At 51.8% G+C, this 19,397-nt stretch overlaps 2 long non-coding RNA genes and 6 other non-coding genes across 8 annotated transcripts; 4 read left to right on the forward strand and 4 right to left on the reverse strand.

The window, feature by feature from the left end:
- Positions 1 to 57: 57 nt before the first annotated feature.
- Positions 58 to 3,103, reverse strand: LOC109457476 (uncharacterized). The gene is made up of 3 exons (XR_012494837.2): positions 2,588 to 3,103; positions 2,129 to 2,288; positions 58 to 1,087 (listed from the first exon to the last, which is right to left on the reverse strand). It is a non-coding gene; the product is annotated as an uncharacterized LOC109457476 (long non-coding RNA).
- On the forward strand, positions 390 to 553 carry LOC141570888 (U1 spliceosomal RNA). The gene has a single exon (XR_012495333.1). It is a non-coding gene; the product is annotated as a U1 spliceosomal RNA (small nuclear RNA).
- Positions 3,104 to 3,574: 471 nt separating the features above from the next.
- TRNAY-GUA (transfer RNA tyrosine (anticodon GUA)) lies at positions 3,575 to 3,664 on the reverse strand. Its single transcript is given in 2 exon segments — positions 3,575 to 3,610; positions 3,628 to 3,664. It is a non-coding gene; the product is annotated as a tRNA-Tyr (tRNA).
- Positions 3,665 to 6,409: 2,745 nt separating this feature from the next.
- On the forward strand, positions 6,410 to 6,573 carry LOC141570877 (U1 spliceosomal RNA). Its single transcript, XR_012495322.1, has one exon. It is a non-coding gene; the product is annotated as a U1 spliceosomal RNA (small nuclear RNA).
- Positions 6,574 to 9,979: 3,406 nt separating this feature from the next.
- LOC141570866 (U1 spliceosomal RNA) lies at positions 9,980 to 10,143 on the reverse strand. Its single transcript, XR_012495311.1, has one exon. It is a non-coding gene; the product is annotated as a U1 spliceosomal RNA (small nuclear RNA).
- Positions 10,144 to 12,887: 2,744 nt separating this feature from the next.
- On the forward strand, positions 12,888 to 12,977 carry TRNAY-GUA (transfer RNA tyrosine (anticodon GUA)). The gene is given in 2 exon segments: positions 12,888 to 12,924; positions 12,942 to 12,977. It is a non-coding gene; the product is annotated as a tRNA-Tyr (tRNA).
- Positions 12,978 to 13,456: 479 nt separating this feature from the next.
- LOC141570626 (uncharacterized) lies at positions 13,457 to 16,494 on the forward strand. The gene is made up of 3 exons (XR_016020770.1): positions 13,457 to 13,964; positions 14,264 to 14,423; positions 15,465 to 16,494. It is a non-coding gene; the product is annotated as an uncharacterized LOC141570626 (long non-coding RNA).
- Positions 15,999 to 16,162, reverse strand: LOC141570855 (U1 spliceosomal RNA). The gene has a single exon (XR_012495301.1). It is a non-coding gene; the product is annotated as a U1 spliceosomal RNA (small nuclear RNA).
- Positions 16,495 to 19,397: the final 2,903 nt, after the last annotated feature.

Raw genomic sequence — 19,397 nt, forward strand, 5'->3', positions numbered from 1 at the left:
GCGGCGAGATCCGGCCCTCTCCGGGGTCCCCCACCCCCACCCCTACCCCCGCCCCGAGGTCCCGGACTCATCCCCGCGCGCCCGCCTGCGCCCGCCCCGCCCGCGAGACACCGGCGGATCCGAGCGGGCGACAGGACCGGGGACGTCACGACAAGGGCGTGGCGTATGTGGATGAGCAGGGCGCGCAGAGGCTGCCGGTCGTGCTCAGCCCGCGCCCCCACGTCCCGCGCGTCCGAGATCCAAATGCTCCCGAGGTTGCTTTCCCGATGGGCGAGGATGGGGCGAGGGGCCCCGAGGCAGCGAGGGTGCGGAGGCCGCGTGAGAGAAGTGACCGTGCGTGAAGGGCGAGGCGAGCGCGAGGGTGGGGGCCGCTGCGGGCCAAGCAACTCATACTTACCTGGCAGGGGAGATACCATGATCACGAAGGTGGTTTTCCCAGGGCGAGGCTTATCCATTGCACTCCGGATGTGCTGACCCCTGCGATTTCCCCAAATGTGGGAAACTCGACTGCATAATTTGTGGTAGTGGGGGACTGCGTTCGCGCTCTCCCCTGACTTTTTTCGGGTCTTGAAGATTAGAATCCAAACGCGGAAAAACCTAGAAACTGGCCGGCTGGAAGCCCAACTTTTTCAGGGCAGCACCAGGAGGTCGTGTTAACACCAACTTTCCGAATTTTAACTTTTAGCGTTCGGGTGCTACGTTGTGTACGTCTGTGTGTACGCTTTTACCTTGTCGGACCTGGTTTTTGTTTCCCTACTGTTGGAAACGAAGCGGTGAGAATCTTTCCAAAGGCTTCCTGCTCCGGCTGGGAGGCCCAAAAATCTTCTCCAAAAGCTACAGAATCAGAGTTAACGTTTTAACAAGATTCTCAGTTGATTCCATGCACATAATAGTTTGAGACACGCTGGTCTAATAGACTACATGTATGTTTTAGTTTTCTGTCTGACTTTACCCACTGGAATGCAAATTCCAGGTCAGGGATCCTTGACTCTTTCTTGTTGACTGCTTCCTCCGTAGTTGGCTAGAATAGTGCATGGCTGGCTGTAGGCTTTTAATATGCTTATTGGATTAATTCCTGGATCTCAGGCTTGAGAGAGAGAGAGAGAGAGAGAGAGAGAGAGAGAGAGAGAGAGAGAGAGAGAGAGAGAGTTTTCCAGCAGGTTCCCAGGTTCTACCTCTGAGTCCCCGTTAGATTAAATAATAGTGACCTTCCTACAGAGAAATCACAGAATTGGAAACTTTCTGTTCAGCTTCATCAGTAACGTCTCTGAACACCACCTGCTTGAAGCAGCCCCTAGGTGAGAGCTATTAAAAAAACCCAAAAACCGGTCCCTGATCCCAGGGAGAGGATCCTCTAGTCCACACCATCAGCCTCCAGCCTAACCTCCTTCAGCCCCTTCTCACTTTAGGACAATGTGATCATTGTAGAGACATCAGAAAAAAGCAGGTAAAGGGTAAGCGCCTTATTTTATTTTTCTCACATACCCGCCCCTTCTGGGCATCCACTGCGCCACCCTGGTTCAAGCTGCAGGGGAGTCAAAATTTTACTTTTACCCTTTTAGGGTATCTGACAGGGCCCGAGAATCAAAAGGACATGAAACAGATTAACCGGAAGAAAGCATACAGATTTTTTTACACGTACATGGGAGCCCCCACAGGAAAATGACAACCCAAAGAAGTGAGGCTAGTCAGGTCTCCAAGCAGCCCTGGTTCCTTTCATTGGAGAACAGTATCTGGAGTACAAGATCTAGTGCTCAGTGCTTACTGATACTGGTGTGTCGTTGTTAGGCCCTATACCTACTTTATTCAATGGGTTACGATCGTCTTCTTCTTCTCCTTCTTCTCCTTCTTCTCCTTCTTCTCCTTCTTCTCCTTCTTCTTCATTAATTATCTTGATTTGGCCAGTGGGAACTCTTTCAAACCGGCGCCTTTGTGCTTGACATGCCCCACCCCACCCCCACCCCCATCAGTCCCTGTACGTTTCTTTACTTTTTATCACAGCTACATGTTCCAGGCTCAGCTCCGATATTCCCGGCCTAAGAGCCTGGCCTCCCCCGGGTGCTGATGTGCCCCTCCACCCTCCAGCCCACAATGAGCTAGGCTCACTTTTTGGCGCAGTAAGGCTTACCGGGAAGCGACGGAGAAAGGATATCGGCCTATGCGGGGAGACCACGTCCAGGGCTTCACCAGGCAGATAGATACCAAGCCCGCCGCGGTGGCCAGTCTGGGGGCTTGACTCCCCTCCTCTGCCCACTCGCCCGGATTCCTTTGGCAGAGACAGCTGCTTCCTGAAATAGATCAAGGTTCTGTGGCTTCCTGGAGAGGCACTGGAGTCCAAGGGGGGGGAGGGACAGAAAACACCGGTGTCCCGGTTGGACTCCTCGTCCCGGCTGCATGTATTTTACAAACGTTTCGGATCCCATCTGGTGTGTGTCCACCACCCAAGACCGCTCTCTCACTTCGCGAATGTCCCACAGGGGCACAGCAAGCCACACCGAAGTGGCCTTCCCTCGATCGACTGAGTGTGTCGCCACCCCCGTATCCCCCCCACCCCCACCCCCCGACTGGGCGGCAGGCACCTCCGCACCTTCGGATGAGGCGCGGTGCCTCGGAGTTCCCCCGCTACTCTCAGTGACACCTCAGACAGGAAGAGTCGGCCATCCTGGAGCTCACACTCGCGTGCGCTGGTCACCAAAACCCACTGTCCCCCACCTCACTCCATTCCCGTGAAGCACCGAAGCTAGGTTCACACCTCCGCATCCCTCAGGGGCCATATCTAATGAAGGTCTAAGGTTCTGTCTTTGGTCCCTGTCCCGCTGGTCTCCGCAGATGGTGGGGGCTCATCGAGGCTGGGGGCTCTCTGTAGCTGCAGAGCAATGGAATCTTCCCGAAGGTCCCCTGTCAGACTGCAATGGCACAGCCTCAGGCTCACTCAGCCAGGCTCACTCAGCCCGTCTTAGCCGTGGGTCAGCGGGGAAGGCTGGGACTGCAGGGGGCAGACCGGGAGCAGCTCCAGCTCTCCAGGAGAGGAAGACGTGCCGGGAAATGCAGTCTCCAGTTTGAGAAGTCGTACCAGAGCCGAAAAAAGCTGGTGGGCTCAGGGCTCGGCGCGGGGGGGGGGGGGGGGGGGCGGCAGCTGGGCCCCCGAGGCTTCAGAGAGCCACCACACTCCAGTCACCGCGCTTCCACGGCTGAGTCCTCTCTGGGATGCTGTCCGTCCGGCTGTGTATCGAGTCTTTGGAGTTTTCTACCCACAGGGGGGAAGAGAGCAAAGGACCACTCCTCTGGCCTTCTTCTCTGCACTCACACTCCCTCGCCCCACCCGGCTTCGTCCCCAAGGGGAAGCCGGCTCCTTCTTGGCGAAAGCCCAGCCCCTTTCCTCCTGGGTGCTCCCTGGTTGGGCCTCCGCATCCTCCTCCTCCTCCTCCTCTTCAGGCCCTGCCAATTTAGCCTTAAGAGCCCAGGCGCCAAAGTTGGCCATCTGGTCAGAACCCACAGGCCTGTTGCGGACTAAGGTGGGGCTGGACGCCAGGCGGTGGTGGCCCTCCCTGGTGGCGCAAAAGCGTCAGGCACTTCCTTCGAGCCGGAGTCGAACCAGCGACCTAAGGATGTCCGTACAGGTCTAGCCTACAGTCCTCCGCTCTACCAGCTGAGCTATCGAAGGGCGCACGCTGCCAGGGCTGGGTCATTACTTTTTCTTGAGATGACAGACGCCAGGACGCTGGAGTTCCCGAGATCCAACACGCCTTGTTTGAAGAGAGCGGAGCACACGCTGCCACCGCTCCCTCTCCGCGCTGGCGGAGCGAATCCTCAGCGCGTGGCTTGCTCCCGGGGCTTAGCGGTGGCCCGGAGCCCCGACTAGGATTTTCAGGATGCCTGGGCCCCAGCTCTCACCAGTTGCCTCATTTACCCTCCCCGTGCCCCTTGCTGCAGGGGGGACGACAGCAGCGCGTGGCCAGAAAGCGGGTAAGGGGAGCGTTGGCGAAACGGGCCCGTGGGGCGGGTGGGGGAGGCCTCCCGGGAGAAAGGAGGAGGACCCACCCGAACGCGCAGCGGGTAGGCGGCTGCGAACGGCCTAGCCAGCCACCTGATGGTTTTCAAGTGCCTTTAGTTCAAAATTATCATTACGCCAAAATGCATTTTTGGTGTGGCATATTCTGCCACCATTCAAAGCCAACATCACCTTTCCCAGATCATGCAAGTCTCCTGGTTGGTCTCCCTGCTGTGGTCCTTGCCACCCTTGCAGCCAGTGATTTTTTTTTTTTCTGGGGGTGGGGGAGCGGGGGTAGGAGGGGTCAGCTCAAGCCATTCCTCTGCTCAAAACCTTCAGGTTCCCTGAGATTTAAAGCCTCACAATGGTCTACAAGACCCTCATGATCTTACCCTCACCCAGTCCCCTCTCTGACTTAATTTTGTACAACTCTTTAATTTTGCGCGGGGCACAGGGCCTCCTCCGTGCTGGTCTCTAAACACAGTCCCTACCTAGGCCTTTGCTCCTGTTGATCTTTGTGCTAAGGATGCTCTTTCTCCGTGGTCATCCCTGTGACTAAACTCCCTCACTCACTTCAGATCTTTGCTCACAGGGCACCTTCTCAATGTGCCCTCTTCTGACCACCCAGTTTAACACACCACCTGCCCCTTACTGCAACTCCCGATCCCCCTTCTCTCATCTGTTTTCTGTGTTCATAGCTCTTGACTTCTAACATACGAATTAATTTACCCATTGATTCCATTGTCCATTTTCTCCCACCCCCCTTTCTCTAACTAAGGTATGAGCACCAAGAGGTCTTTTTGTTCCCAAGTTCCTGAACGGTGCCTGGCACCGGCTATGCACTCAAGAAACAGTTGTTGAATGGACAAATTCTCAATGTCATCAAAGAGATCAGAATATAAAAGAAGGGGGCCAGGAGCCAGGGTTCACCCTGGGGGAGATGCAGAGTTTCTTGTTTGATCACAAAACAGAGAATTTCTTAAGTTGAGAACTGCAGCGCTCCCAGCACTTAACTTAACCAACCATCCCAACCGCTTCCTGCACTAAAGAGACTTGACCAGACGCCAGCATGGCTTCTAGCAGCATCAGGTCCCGTCCCTAGGGTTGACCTCTGGCCCCCGATTCAACCCCAGAAAAGTTCAACATCTGACCGCCCGTTCTTCGAGGATTTACTTAAAAGGGCTTACAACTGTGAATATGCATCTCTTACAACTCCCAAGTGTCCCTCTCCAGGACTGAGAGCCATTCCTTTGAAATGTAATCGAGAAGGACAGAGACTCTGTCTCTCTCCCAGTGCCTGGGAGGATAACATCCTAACTTCAGTCATTGCCAGCCAACGAACACAACTGGCCTGATTGACTTTATGCTGACCGACCCTTTGTCGTTTTTCACTTCTCTGACTCTGTTGCGCCCCCTTCCTCTCATTCTCCCTTTAAAGCGCCCAAATCTCCTCTGCACAAACGGGAATAGAGCTCAGCTTTTCCCTTACTGTCAGTGGTTACTGAATAAAATGTACTTCACCACTTTCACTGCAGTCTGCTGTGTTTATCCTTGACAGAGTCCAAGTCAGAAAGGACCAGAGGGCACTTTGTGGGGCCACCCTGTGTGCGTGCTGGGGCAGTACGAGGGGAGAAGGTTGGAGGGCGCCTGACCCTGACCACTGGAGCTCCCGGGAGACCCGCGCCTGGCTGCGATGGAAGGGGACCGCTCAGCGCTTTAACCGGGTTTTCTTTCTACAAAACTTAGAATCCTGGGTGTTCGGTCTAGCGTTCTTAGGTGAGAGCCACTACACATTCTGAAGCACGTTGTGTCACTTTGACTCAGAAAGACCCCATGTATAAAACATAAGCACGATTTCTTATTAAGCGGCTTAGCGCTATCAGCCGGCACAAGGGCCTTTCCTGAATTTTCGATTACTTGAAGATGAGATCGAGCAGGCGAGGACAAACATGGGCTGAAATTTTCTTCTGCTGAGAGGAAGATGAGACCAACCCCGAGTCCTGACCCACCCGCCTCGGTGGGGCCTAACTGCTGGGCGCCGGGCAAGGCGAGATACGCCCCCCTCCCCCCCCCCCCCCCGCCCCGAGGTCCCGGACTCGTCCCCGCGCGCCCGCCTGCGCCCGCCCCGCCCGCGAGACACCGGCGGATCCGAGCGGGCGACAGGACCGGGGACGTCACGACAAGGGCGTGGCGTATGTGAATGAGCAGGGCGCGCAGAGGCTGCCGGTCGTGCTCAGCTCGCGCCCCCACGTCCCGCGCGTCCGAGATCCAAATGCTCCCGAGGTTGCTTTCCCGATGGGCGAGGTTGGGGCGAGGGGGCCCGAGGCAGCGAGGGTGCGGAGGCCGCGTGAGAGAAGTGACCGTGCGTGAAGGGCGAGGCGAGCGCGAGGGTGGGGGCCGCTGCGGGCCGAGCAACTCATACTTACCTGGCAGGGGAGATACCATGATCACGAAGGTGGTTTTCCCAGGGCGAGGCTTATCCATTGCACTCCGGATGTGCTGACCCCTGCGATTTCCCCAAATGTGGGAAACTCGACTGCATAATTTGTGGTAGTGGGGGACTGCGTTCGCGCTCTCCCCTGGTAATTGCTGGTATGAAAATAAGAGCACTTTGTTCTTGGCGTGTTTGTCCAAAGCGGTGCAGCCAGTGAGCTCACGGGGGAGGTTTGTTTCGCTTAACGAGACGACGCTGTGTTTTCAAACCGTGCTCAGATGGTTTTTCCAGGGCTTCTTACAGTGACGACACGGGACTAGGTCCATTTCCAGGGCGCTCTTCATTTTTGAGGATGTCTATTACAATGCCAAACACACAACCTCAAAACCAGATGATCCTCCTTTCTTGGCTGCAGTTTGGACTGATTTACCATCACTGTCGTTAAAACATTCCATTTTCTTTTTTTTGCACGTGGCTATCCAATTCTCCCAGCACCATTTACGGAAGAGGCTGTCTTTCCCCCATTGTATGTTTGTCTTTAGCTTCTTTGTCAAAAATTATCTGTCCATATTTATGTGGTTTTATTTCTGGGTTCTTAATTCTATTCCATTGGTCTATGTGTCTGTTTTTCTGCCAATACTATGGTGTTTTGATTATTGTTGCCCTGTAGTACAAGCTAAAAGTCAGGAAGTGTGATACCTCCATTATTGTTCTTTTTTATCTTAAGATTGCTTTGGCTATTCCGGGTCTTTTGTGGTTCCAAACAAATCTGATGAGTTTTTGTTCTATTTCTTTAAAAAATGCCATTGGGATTTTGATGGGGATTGCATTAAATCTGTATATTGCTTTGGGAAATATGGCCATTTTAACTATGTTGATTCTTCCAATCCATGAGCATGGAATGTCTTTCTATTTCTTTGGGTCTTCTCAATTTCTTTCAAAAATGTCTTATAGTTTTCTGCATATAGGTCCTTCACATCCTTGGTTAAGTTTATTCCTAGGTATTTTATCCTTTTTGCTGCAATTGCAAAAGGAATTGTTTTTTGTATTTCTTTTTCTGAGATTTCATTGTTAGTTATAGGAATGCGATGGACTTTTGTGCTATTTGTCACCATGTACCAAAATTAATTCAAAATGGATCAAAGACTTAAGCATAGGACCTGACACAATAAACTGCATAGAAGAAAACATAGGTACTAAACTTATGGACCTTGGGTTCAAAGAGCATTTTATGAATTTGACTCCAAAGGCAATGGAAGTAAAAGCTAAAATAAACGAATGGGACTATATGAAACTTAAAAGCTTCTGCACAGCAAAAGAAACCATGGACAAAATAAAGAGGCAACCAACTGAATGGGAGAAGATTTTTGCAAACAGTGCCTCCGATAAGGGGCTAATATCCAAAATATACAAAGAACTCATGCAACTCAACAACAACAAAACAACCCAATTGAAAAATGGGTGGCTCAGGCGGTTAGAGCTCCGTGCTCCTGACTCCGAAGGCTGCCGGTTCGATGCCCACATGGGCCAGTGGGCTCCCAACCACAAGGTTGCCAGTTCAATTCCTCGAGTCCCGCAAGGGATGGTGGGCTGTGCCCCCTGCAACTAGCAACGGCAACTGGACTTGGAGCTGAGCTGTGCCCTCCACAACTAAGACTGAAAGGACAACAACTTGACTTGGAAAAAGGCCTGGAATTACACACTGTTCCCCACACTGTTCCCCAATAAAGTCCTGTTCCCCTTCATCAATAAAAATATTAAAAAAAAAAAAAAAAATGGGCAGAGGACCTGGAGAGACATTTCTCCAAAGAGGACATACAAATGGTAAATAGACATATGAAAAAATGCTTAACACCACTAGTCATCAGAGAAATGCAAATCAAAACCACAATGAGATATCACCTCACCCCAGTCAGAATGGCTATCAACAAGACAAATAGTAACAAGTGTTGGAGAGGCTGTGGAGAAAAAGGAACCCTCATACACTGATGGTGGGAATGCAGACTGGTGCAGCCGTTACGGAAGGCAGTGTGGAGGTTCCTCAAAAAAATTACGAATAGAATTACCATATGACCCAGCAATCCCTCTCCTGGGTATCTACCCAAAAAAATCTGAGAACATTTATACATAAAGACACGTGTGCTCCAATGTTCATTGCAGCTTTCTTTACGGTGGCCAAGACTTGGAAACAACCAAAATGTCCTTCGATAGATGAATGGATAAAGAAGTTGTGGTATATATACACAATGGGATACTATTCGGCAGTAAAAAAAGATGATATAGGAAAATTTGTGACAACATGGATGGATCTTGAGAGTGTAATGCTGAGCGAAATAAGTCAGACAGAAAAAGAGAACCATGTGATTTCACTGACATGTGGTATATAAACCAAAAACAACAGAAGAACAAGACAAACAAATGAGAAACAGAAACTCATAGACACAGACAATAGTTTAGTGGTTACCAGAGGGTAAGGGGGGTGAGGGGTGGGAGATGAAGGTAAGGGGGATCAAATATATGGTGAAGGAAGGAGAACTGACTCTGGGTGGTGAGCACAATGGGATTTATAGATGATGTAATACAGAATTGTGCACCTGAAATCTATGTAATTTTACTAACAATTGACACCCCAATAAATTAAAAAAACAAACAACTAAAAAAAAAAAACATTCCGTTAACAAGCCCTGTAGTTCCGAACTCTGCAATTTTTAGTTATCCTGACTTGGCTACAATCATCTAGATGGTCTCTAACTAGTTAGTCTGCGTTCTGCTTTGTTTTTCTGTCCCTTTAGTGGATAAGTCTAAATATTGTTTTTAATTATGGGGTCCTGTATTTATGGGAAAGGATTCCTAAAGAGCTTCAGGATGCTATTTTCTCTAGTCATTTAGCACGAAAATTTACAGGGCTATGTCCCACAAGAGGGGTCTATAATTATTTAATATAAAACCAATTAGGACAACGGGTGGACTAGTATTAGTTTGGATCTAACTCCAGCAATTTACTTGAAGAGCAAAAAGGCAGGACCATCGTCGTTACGTTTTTTGTTTTTTTTTTATCATAATACCAAAGTAAAACTAATATGATGTGATATATGCCAGGAGTTTGAGACAATATAAAAATTTACAACTGTTACACAGTCTAATGTGTAATAGAGGAACAGAATAACTAGTTAGAGAACATCTAGATGATTGTAGTCAAGTCAGGATAACCAACAGTTGTAGAGTTCTGGAGCTACAGGGCTTGTTAATGGAATGTTTTAACGACAGTGATGGTAAATCAGTCCAAACTGCAGCCAAGAAAGGAGGATCATCTGGTTTTGAGGTTGTGTGTTTGGCATTGTAATAGACATCCTCAAAAATGAAGAGCGCCCTGGAAATGGACCTAGTCCCGTGTCGTCACTGTAAGAAGCCCTGGAAAAACCATCTGAGCACGGTTTGAAAACACAGCGTCGTCTCGTTAAGCGAAACAAACCTCCCCCGTGAGCTCACTGGCTGCACCGCTTTGGACAAACACGCCAAGAACAAAGTGCTCTTATTTTCATACCAGCAATTACCAGGGGAGAGCGCGAACGCAGTCCCCCACTACCACAAATTATGCAGTCGAGTTTCCCACATTTGGGGAAATCGCAGGGGTCAGCACATCCGGAGTGCAATGGATAAGCCTCGCCCTGGGAAAACCACCTTCGTGATCATGGTATCTCCCCTGCCAGGTAAGTATGAGTTGCTCGGCCCGCAGCGGCCCCCACCCTCGCGCTCGCCTCGCCCTTCACGCACGGTCACTTCTCTCACGCGGCCTCCGCACCCTCGCTGCCTCGGGCCCCCTCGCCCCAACCTCGCCCATCGGGAAAGCAACCTCGGGAGCATTTGGATCTCGGACGCGCGGGACGTGGGGGCGCGAGCTGAGCACGACCGGCAGCCTCTGCGCGCCCTGCTCATTCACATACGCCACGCCCTTGTCGTGACGTCCCCGGTCCTGTCGCCCGCTCGGATCCGCCGGTGTCTCGCGGGCGGGGCGGGCGCAGGCGGGCGCGCGGGGACGAGTCCGGGACCTCGGGGCGGGGGGGGGGGGGGAGGGGGGCGTATCTCGCCTTGCCCGGCGCCCAGCAGTTAGGCCCCACCGAGGCGGGTGGGTCAGGACTCGGGGTTGGTCTCATCTTCCTCTCAGCAGAAGAAAATTTCAGCCCATGTTTGTCCTCGCCTGCTCGATCTCATCTTCAAGTAATCGAAAATTCAGGAAAGGCCCTTGTGCCGGCTGATAGCGCTAAGCCGCTTAATAAGAAATCGTGCTTATGTTTTATACATGGGGTCTTTCTGAGTCAAAGTGACACAACGTGCTTCAGAATGTGTAGTGGCTCTCACCTAAGAACGCTAGACCGAACACCCAGGATTCTAAGTTTTGTAGAAAGAAAACCCGGTTAAAGCGCTGAGCGGTCCCCTTCCATCGCAGCCAGGCGCGGGTCTCCCGGGAGCTCCAGTGGTCAGGGTCAGGCGCCCTCCAACCTTCTCCCCTCGTACTGCCCCAGCACGCACACAGGGTGGCCCCACAAAGTGCCCTCTGGTCCTTTCTGACTTGGACTCTGTCAAGGATAAACACAGCAGACTGCAGTGAAAGTGGTGAAGTACATTTTATTCAGTAACCACTGACAGTAAGGGAAAAGCTGAGCTCTATTCCCGTTTGTGCAGAGGAGATTTGGGCGCTTTAAAGGGAGAATGAGAGGAAGGGGGCGCAACAGAGTCAGAGAAGTGAAAAACGACAAAGGGTCGGTCAGCATAAAGTCAATCAGGCCAGTTGTGTTCGTTGGCTGGCAATGACTGAAGTTAGGATGTTATCCTCCCAGGCACTGGGAGAGAGACAGAGTCTCTGTCCTTCTCGATTACATTTCAAAGGAATGGCTCTCAGTCCTGGAGAGGGACACTTGGGAGTTGTAAGAGATGCATATTCACAGTTGTAAGCCCTTTTAAGTAAATCCTCGAAGAACGGGCGGTCAGATGTTGAACTTTTCTGGGGTTGAATCGGGGGCCAGAGGTCAACCCTAGGGACGGGACCTGATGCTGCTAGAAGCCATGCTGGCGTCTGGTCAAGTCTCTTTAGTGCAGGAAGCGGTTGGGATGGTTGGTTAAGTTAAGTGCTGGGAGCGCTGCAGTTCTCAACTTAAGAAATTCTCTGTTTTGTGATCAAACAAGAAACTCTGCATCTCCCCCAGGGTGAACCCTGGCTCCTGGCCCCCTTCTTTTATATTCTGATCTCTTTGATGACATTGAGAATTTGTCCATTCAACAACTGTTTCTTGAGTGCATAGCCGGTGCCAGGCACCGTTCAGGAACTTGGGAACAAAAAGACCTCTTGGTGCTCATACCTTAGTTAGAGAAAGGGGGGTGGGAGAAAATGGACAATGGAATCAATGGGTAAATTAATTCGTATGTTAGAAGTCAAGAGCTATGAACACAGAAAACAGATGAGAGAAGGGGGATCGGGAGTTGCAGTAAGGGGCAGGTGGTGTGTTAAACTGGGTGGTCAGAAGAGGGCACATTGAGAAGGTGCCCTGTGAGCAAAGATCTGAAGTGAGTGAGGGAGTTTAGTCACAGGGATGACCACGGAGAAAGAGCATCCTTAGCACAAAGATCAACAGGAGCAAAGGCCTAGGTAGGGACTGTGTTTAGAGACCAGCACGGAGGAGGCCCTGTGCCCCGCGCAAAATTAAAGAGTTGTACAAAATTAAGTCAGAGAGGGGACTGGGTGAGGGTAAGATCATGAGGGTCTTGTAGACCATTGTGAGGCTTTAAATCTCAGGGAACCTGAAGGTTTTGAGCAGAGGAATGGCTTGAGCTGACCCCTCCTACCCCCGCTCCCCCACCCCCAGAAAAAAAAAAAATCACTGGCTGCAAGGGTGGCAAGGACCACAGCAGGGAGACCAACCAGGAGACTTGCATGATCTGGGAAAGGTGATGTTGGCTTTGAATGGTGGCAGAATATGCCACACCAAAAATGCATTTTGGCGTAATGATAATTTTGAACTAAAGGCACTTGAAAACCATCAGGTGGCTGGCTAGGCCGTTCGCAGCCGCCTACCCGCTGCGCGTTCGGGTGGGTCCTCCTCCTTTCTCCCGGGAGGCCTCCCCCACCCGCCCCACGGGCCCGTTTCGCCAACGCTCCCCTTACCCGCTTTCTGGCCACGCGCTGCTGTCGTCCCCCCTGCAGCAAGGGGCACGGGGAGGGTAAATGAGGCAACTGGTGAGAGCTGGGGCCCAGGCATCCTGAAAATCCTAGTCGGGGCTCCGGGCCACCGCTAAGCCCCGGGAGCAAGCCACGCGCTGAGGATTCGCTCCGCCAGCGCGGAGAGGGAGCGGTGGCAGCGTGTGCTCCGCTCTCTTCAAACAAGGCGTGTTGGATCTCGGGAACTCCAGCGTCCTGGCGTCTGTCATCTCAAGAAAAAGTAATGACCCAGCCCTGGCAGCGTGCGCCCTTCGATAGCTCAGCTGGTAGAGCGGAGGACTGTAGGCTAGACCTGTACGGACATCCTTAGGTCGCTGGTTCGACTCCGGCTCGAAGGAAGTGCCTGACGCTTTTGCGCCACCAGGGAGGGCCACCACCGCCTGGCGTCCAGCCCCACCTTAGTCCGCAACAGGCCTGTGGGTTCTGACCAGATGGCCAACTTTGGCGCCTGGGCTCTTAAGGCTAAATTGGCAGGGCCTGAAGAGGAGGAGGAGGAGGAGGATGCGGAGGCCCAACCAGGGAGCACCCAGGAGGAAAGGGGCTGGGCTTTCGCCAAGAAGGAGCCGGCTTCCCCTTGGGGACGAAGCCGGGTGGGGCGAGGGAGTGTGAGTGCAGAGAAGAAGGCCAGAGGAGTGGTCCTTTGCTCTCTTCCCCCCTGTGGGTAGAAAACTCCAAAGACTCGATACACAGCCGGACGGACAGCATCCCAGAGAGGACTCAGCCGTGGAAGCGCGGTGACTGGAGTGTGGTGGCTCTCTGAAGCCTCGGGGGCCCAGCTGCCGCCCCCCCCCCCCCCCCCCCGCGCCGAGCCCTGAGCCCACCAGCTTTTTTCGGCTCTGGTACGACTTCTCAAACTGGAGACTGCATTTCCCGGCACGTCTTCCTCTCCTGGAGAGCTGGAGCTGCTCCCGGTCTGCCCCCTGCAGTCCCAGCCTTCCCCGCTGACCCACGGCTAAGACGGGCTGAGTGAGCCTGGCTGAGTGAGCCTGAGGCTGTGCCATTGCAGTCTGACAGGGGACCTTCGGGAAGATTCCATTGCTCTGCAGCTACAGAGAGCCCCCAGCCTCGATGAGCCCCCACCATCTGCGGAGACCAGCGGGACAGGGACCAAAGACAGAACCTTAGACCTTCATTAGATATGGCCCCTGAGGGATGCGGAGGTGTGAACCTAGCTTCGGTGCTTCACGGGAATGGAGTGAGGTGGGGGACAGTGGGTTTTGGTGACCAGCGCACGCGAGTGTGAGCTCCAGGATGGCCGACTCTTCCTGTCTGAGGTGTCACTGAGAGTAGCGGGGGAACTCCGAGGCACCGCGCCTCATCCGAAGGTGCGGAGGTGCCTGCCGCCCAGTCGGGGGGTGGGGGTGGGGGGGATACGGGGGTGGCGACACACTCAGTCGATCGAGGGAAGGCCACTTCGGTGTGGCTTGCTGTGCCCCTGTGGGACATTCGCGAAGTGAGAGAGCGGTCTTGGGTGGTGGACACACACCAGATGGGATCCGAAACGTTTGTAAAATACATGCAGCCGGGACGAGGAGTCCAACCGGGACACCGGTGTTTTCTGTCCCTCCCCCCCCTTGGACTCCAGTGCCTCTCCAGGAAGCCACAGAACCTTGATCTATTTCAGGAAGCAGCTGTCTCTGCCAAAGGAATCCGGGCGAGTGGGCAGAGGAGGGGAGTCAAGCCCCCAGACTGGCCACCGCGGCGGGCTTGGTATCTATCTGCCTGGTGAAGCCCTGGACGTGGTCTCCCCGCATAGGCCGATATCCTTTCTCCGTCGCTTCCCGGTAAGCCTTACTGCGCCAAAAAGTGAGCCTAGCTCATTGTGGGCTGGAGGGTGGAGGGGCACATCAGCACCCGGGGGAGGCCAGGCTCTTAGGCCGGGAATATCGGAGCTGAGCCTGGAACATGTAGCTGTGATAAAAAGTAAAGAAACGTACAGGGACTGATGGGGGTGGGGGTGGGGTGGGGCATGTCAAGCACAAAGGCGCCGGTTTGAAAGAGTTCCCACTGGCCAAATCAAGATAATTAATGAAGAAGAAGGAGAAGAAGGAGAAGAAGGAGAAGAAGGAGAAGAAGGAGAAGAAGAAGACGATCGTAACCCATTGAATAAAGTAGGTATAGGGCCTAACAACGACACACCAGTATCAGTAAGCACTGAGCACTAGATCTTGTACTCCAGATACTGTTCTCCAATGAAAGGAACCAGGGCTGCTTGGAGACCTGACTAGCCTCACTTCTTTGGGTTGTCATTTTCCTGTGGGGGCTCCCATGTACGTGTAAAAAAATCTGTATGCTTTCTTCCGGTTAATCTGTTTCATGTCCTTTTGATTCTCGGGCCCTGTCAGATACCCTAAAAGGGTAAAAGTAAAATTTTGACTCCCCTGCAGCTTGAACCAGGGTGGCGCAGTGGATGCCCAGAAGGGGCGGGTATGTGAGAAAAATAAAATAAGGCGCTTACCCTTTACCTGCTTTTTTCTGATGTCTCTACAATGATCACATTGTCCTAAAGTGAGAAGGGGCTGAAGGAGGTTAGGCTGGAGGCTGATGGTGTGGACTAGAGGATCCTCTCCCTGGGATCAGGGACCGGTTTTTGGGTTTTTTTAATAGCTCTCACCTAGGGGCTGCTTCAAGCAGGTGGTGTTCAGAGACGTTACTGATGAAGCTGAACAGAAAGTTTCCAATTCTGTGATTTCTCTGTAGGAAGGTCACTATTATTTAATCTAACGGGGACTCAGAGGTAGAACCTGGGAACCTGCTGGAAAACTCTCTCTCTCTCTCTCTCTCTCTCTCTCTCTCTCTCTCTCTCTCTCTCTCTCTCTCTCAAGCCTGAGATCCAGGAATTAATCCAATAAGCATATTAAAAGCCTACAGCCAGCCATGCACTATTCTAGCCAACTACGGAGGAAGCAGTCAACAAGAAAGAGTCAAGGATCCCTGACCTGGAATTTGCATTCCAGTGGGTAAAGTCAGACAGAAAACTAAAACATACATGTAGTCTATTAGACCAGCGTGTCTCAAACTATTATGTGCATGGAATCAACTGAGAATCTTGTTAAAACGTTAACTCTGATTCTGTAGCTTTTGGAGAAGATTTTTGGGCCTCCCAGCCGGAGCAGGAAGCCTTTGGAAAGATTCTCACCGCTTCGTTTCCAACAGTAGGGAAACAAAAACCAGGTCCGACAAGGTAAAAGCGTACACACAGACGTACACAACGTAGCACCCGAACGCTAAAAGTTAAAATTCGGAAAGTTGGTGTTAACACGACCTCCTGGTGCTGCCCTGAAAAAGTTGGGCTTCCAGCCGGCCAGTTTCTAGGTTTTTCCGCGTTTGGATTCTAATCTTCAAGACCCGAAAAAAGTCAGGGGAGAGCGCGAACGCAGTCCCCCACTACCACAAATTATGCAGTCGAGTTTCCCACATTTGGGGAAATCGCAGGGGTCAGCACATCCGGAGTGCAATGGATAAGCCTCGCCCTGGGAAAACCACCTTCGTGATCATGGTATCTCCCCTGCCAGGTAAGTATGAGTTGCTTGGCCCGCAGCGGCCCCCACCCTCGCGCTCGCCTCGCCCTTCACGCACGGTCACTTCTCTCACGCGGCCTCCGCACCCTCGCTGCCTCGGGGCCCCTCGCCCCATCCTCGCCCATCGGGAAAGCAACCTCGGGAGCATTTGGATCTCGGACGCGCGGGACGTGGGGGCGCGGGCTGAGCACGACCGGCAGCCTCTGCGCGCCCTGCTCATCCACATACGCCACGCCCTTGTCGTGACGTCCCCGGTCCTGTCGCCCGCTCGGATCCGCCGGTGTCTCGCGGGCGGGGCGGGCGCAGGCGGGCGCGCGGGGATGAGTCCGGGACCTCGGGGCGGGGGTAGGGGTGGGGGTGGGGGACCCCGGAGAGGGCCGGATCTCGCCGCGCCGGGTGCCCAGCAGTTAGGCCCCACCGAGGGGGCGGGGGTCAGGGCTCGGGGTTGGTCTCACCACCGTCTCAGCGAAAATGACACACAGAGTGTCAATTAAACGTTAAATACTAAGATCAGAGTTTCGACACCAATTTGATATGAAATTGTTTTAATTCTCATTCATGAGCTTTCTTCCAGATTAGGCAGTAACCCAATCTTGCAACAGTGAAAGGAAAACTTGAACTGAGAATGTTGGCAAGGCGTCGGTTCCCGAGGTAGACGCGTGGGCCGCGGAGGGGTGATACGTCGTCTCTGAAAATCGAACGAACAGAAACGTCACATTTCCGTCCTGGGAGGTTCGGTGGCCTCTTTCAGGTTGTCCGGTTGGTCTTTTTCACTTCCATCCAAGAAAAGTCCTGAGATCAAGTGGGGAGGTTAAAGGTGCATCTCCCCCAGATATGAGCAAAATGATTCAACTATGGTGTTTTCGTGAGCGGTCAGTGCTGCGGCGCAAAGCGAGGCAAGAGACAGGACTAGCGATTATAAGGGTCAGGGAAGGCTTACCTGAGGTTCTCGCTGCGGAAAGATCCGAGGAAACGTATTGTAGCATCCTTTTTGATTGTTGGTTGTTTCAGGAAGTTTCCTTTCTTAGTGTGTGTTTCCTAAAAACAAAGGATCCTTTTTACCTAACCCCATTACGATGGTCAAAATCAAGAAATTGACATAGACACGATATTATTTACTCTGCAGACGTTATTCAATTCACATCAATTGTCCCAATAATGTCCTTTATACCAAAGGAAAATTTAAAACCAGGTGTTGCATTCAGCTGCCATGTCTCTTTAACCTACTTTAATCTGAAGTAGTTCCAAGTTGTTCTTTGTATTTCATTACGTAGGCAATTTTGAAGACGACAGGCCAGTTATTTTGTAGAATATATTTCAATTTGGGGGTTGTCCAATAATCACGTTCAGGTACGCATTTTTAAAAAAGACTACATGAATGATTTCGTGACTGTTATGGGTTGACTTGCGTCCCTCCAAAAAATATGTTGAAGTCCTAACCCCTGGTACCGTATTTGGAAATAGGATCTTTGCAGGTACAATCAAGTTAAGGTGCGGTTGCTAGAGCGGGCCCTAATCCAATATGACTGATATCCTTCTAAGAGGAAATGCCATGTAAAGACAGAGATGTGGAGAACGCCATGTGATGACAGAAGCAGAGATTGGGGTGATGTAACCGCCAAGCCAGGGATTGACTGTCACCACCAGAAGCTGGGAAGAGGCAAGAGAAGACTCTACCTAGAGTCTTAGAGCGAGTGTGGCCCTGCCGACACCCGATTTTAGACTTCTAGCTTCCAGAACAATGAGAGAATAGGTATCGGTTGTTTTAAGCCACGCAGTTGGTGACACAGGCATACCTCGGAGATAATATTACAGTTTCGGTGTCAGACCACGATAATAAAGTGAGTATCACAAAAAGCGAGTCGTAATCTTTTTGCTGGTGGATGGACTTGCCTATCCACCATCCTTGCAACATCTGTGAGGCGCACGAAACTGAGGCACAATAAAATGAAGCTTGCCTGTACTTTATCATGACTGCCCTAGCAAATTAATATATTGTCCTCCTCTGGGCATCACATTTGGAGGCACGTGAAGTCAGTTTGTTCAGTTATTGGTGGTGTTAACATCGATTACTCGGTTAAGGTGGTGTGTCAGTTATCCATTGCTGGGTAACACATCACCCTAAAACTGATTGATTCAAATTAATGACCATTTTATTTGCTCACAATTCTTTGGATCAGCAATTCTGGGTTCAGTTGGGCAGTTCTTCAGGTCTCAAGTGGGTTCACCCATATGGCTACAGTCACTTGGGGCCTGGTCAGTCTCAGGGACCTCCGCGGACACGGTTCATCTTCACCAACCCAGGCTTCCTCCAACAGGCTAACCTCCTGCAGGTTAGCCACCACTAGGCTAACCCAGGCTTCAGCTCATGGTGGTCTCAGGACAGCAAGTGAGAGCAAGTCCCAACGAGAAAACGCTTTTCAAAAAATCTCCTGCTTGCGTCACATTTGCTAATGTTCCACTAGCCAAAGCAAGTCACATAGCCAAGTCCAGAGTCAAGATGAGAGGGTATTACGGAAGCACACGGGTGCACATGGGGCCAGTACTGCAACCATCTGCCCCTGGAGGTGTTCGCCAGGCTTGCCCTTTGTGATTATTACATAATTTGTGTGGCGGTGATTTGAAGATATGTAAATATCCTGTTCCTTGTCGAACTTTACCACAACAGTTTCTAGTATCCATTGATGACTCTTGCATTACGATTGCCAAACGTTGATTTTTCTAATTCTATCATTCATTCTATATTTATTAGTTGGTGTTCAATTGTAAGGAAGAACTTTCCTTCCTTCCCTGTCGCGTCCAGCGCAGCAACACGGGCAGTGAGCGAACGAGAAGGGGCGGCGAAGGGTTAAGAAAGTAAGAAACAGAAATCAAGAAAGTTATGAAACAGGGGCCAAGGGTCTCACAGCCTCAAAGGACTGAGAGCCCCCCCCCCCAATCCCAACCCAATGGGGGGGGGGCGGCGGCGGCCTTTTGGCTTTTATGCATGCACACACAAGAAAGCAACATTGTTTTCTCCAAGGTCTGTGAATTTCACACATTATACTAAGAAACTGATTTGAACTAATTACCCTTGCCTGCAAACAGCTGGACCTTCAATTTCAGGATGTACCTCCCCAAGAGCCAAAACCTTTATGCTGAAACTTACTGAAATGGATAGATGGAGAACTGATGTTACTGCACCATTGAATCTCTTCCCAAGCAGGTCGTGGGAAGGAATGCAGCCACAAAGGCAGA

This window comes from Rhinolophus sinicus, chromosome 3, assembly GCF_057876585.1.
Source record: "Rhinolophus sinicus isolate RSI-liver-muscle chromosome 3, RSI-T2T, whole genome shotgun sequence".
Classification (NCBI taxonomy): Eukaryota; Metazoa; Chordata; class Mammalia; order Chiroptera; family Rhinolophidae; genus Rhinolophus; species Rhinolophus sinicus.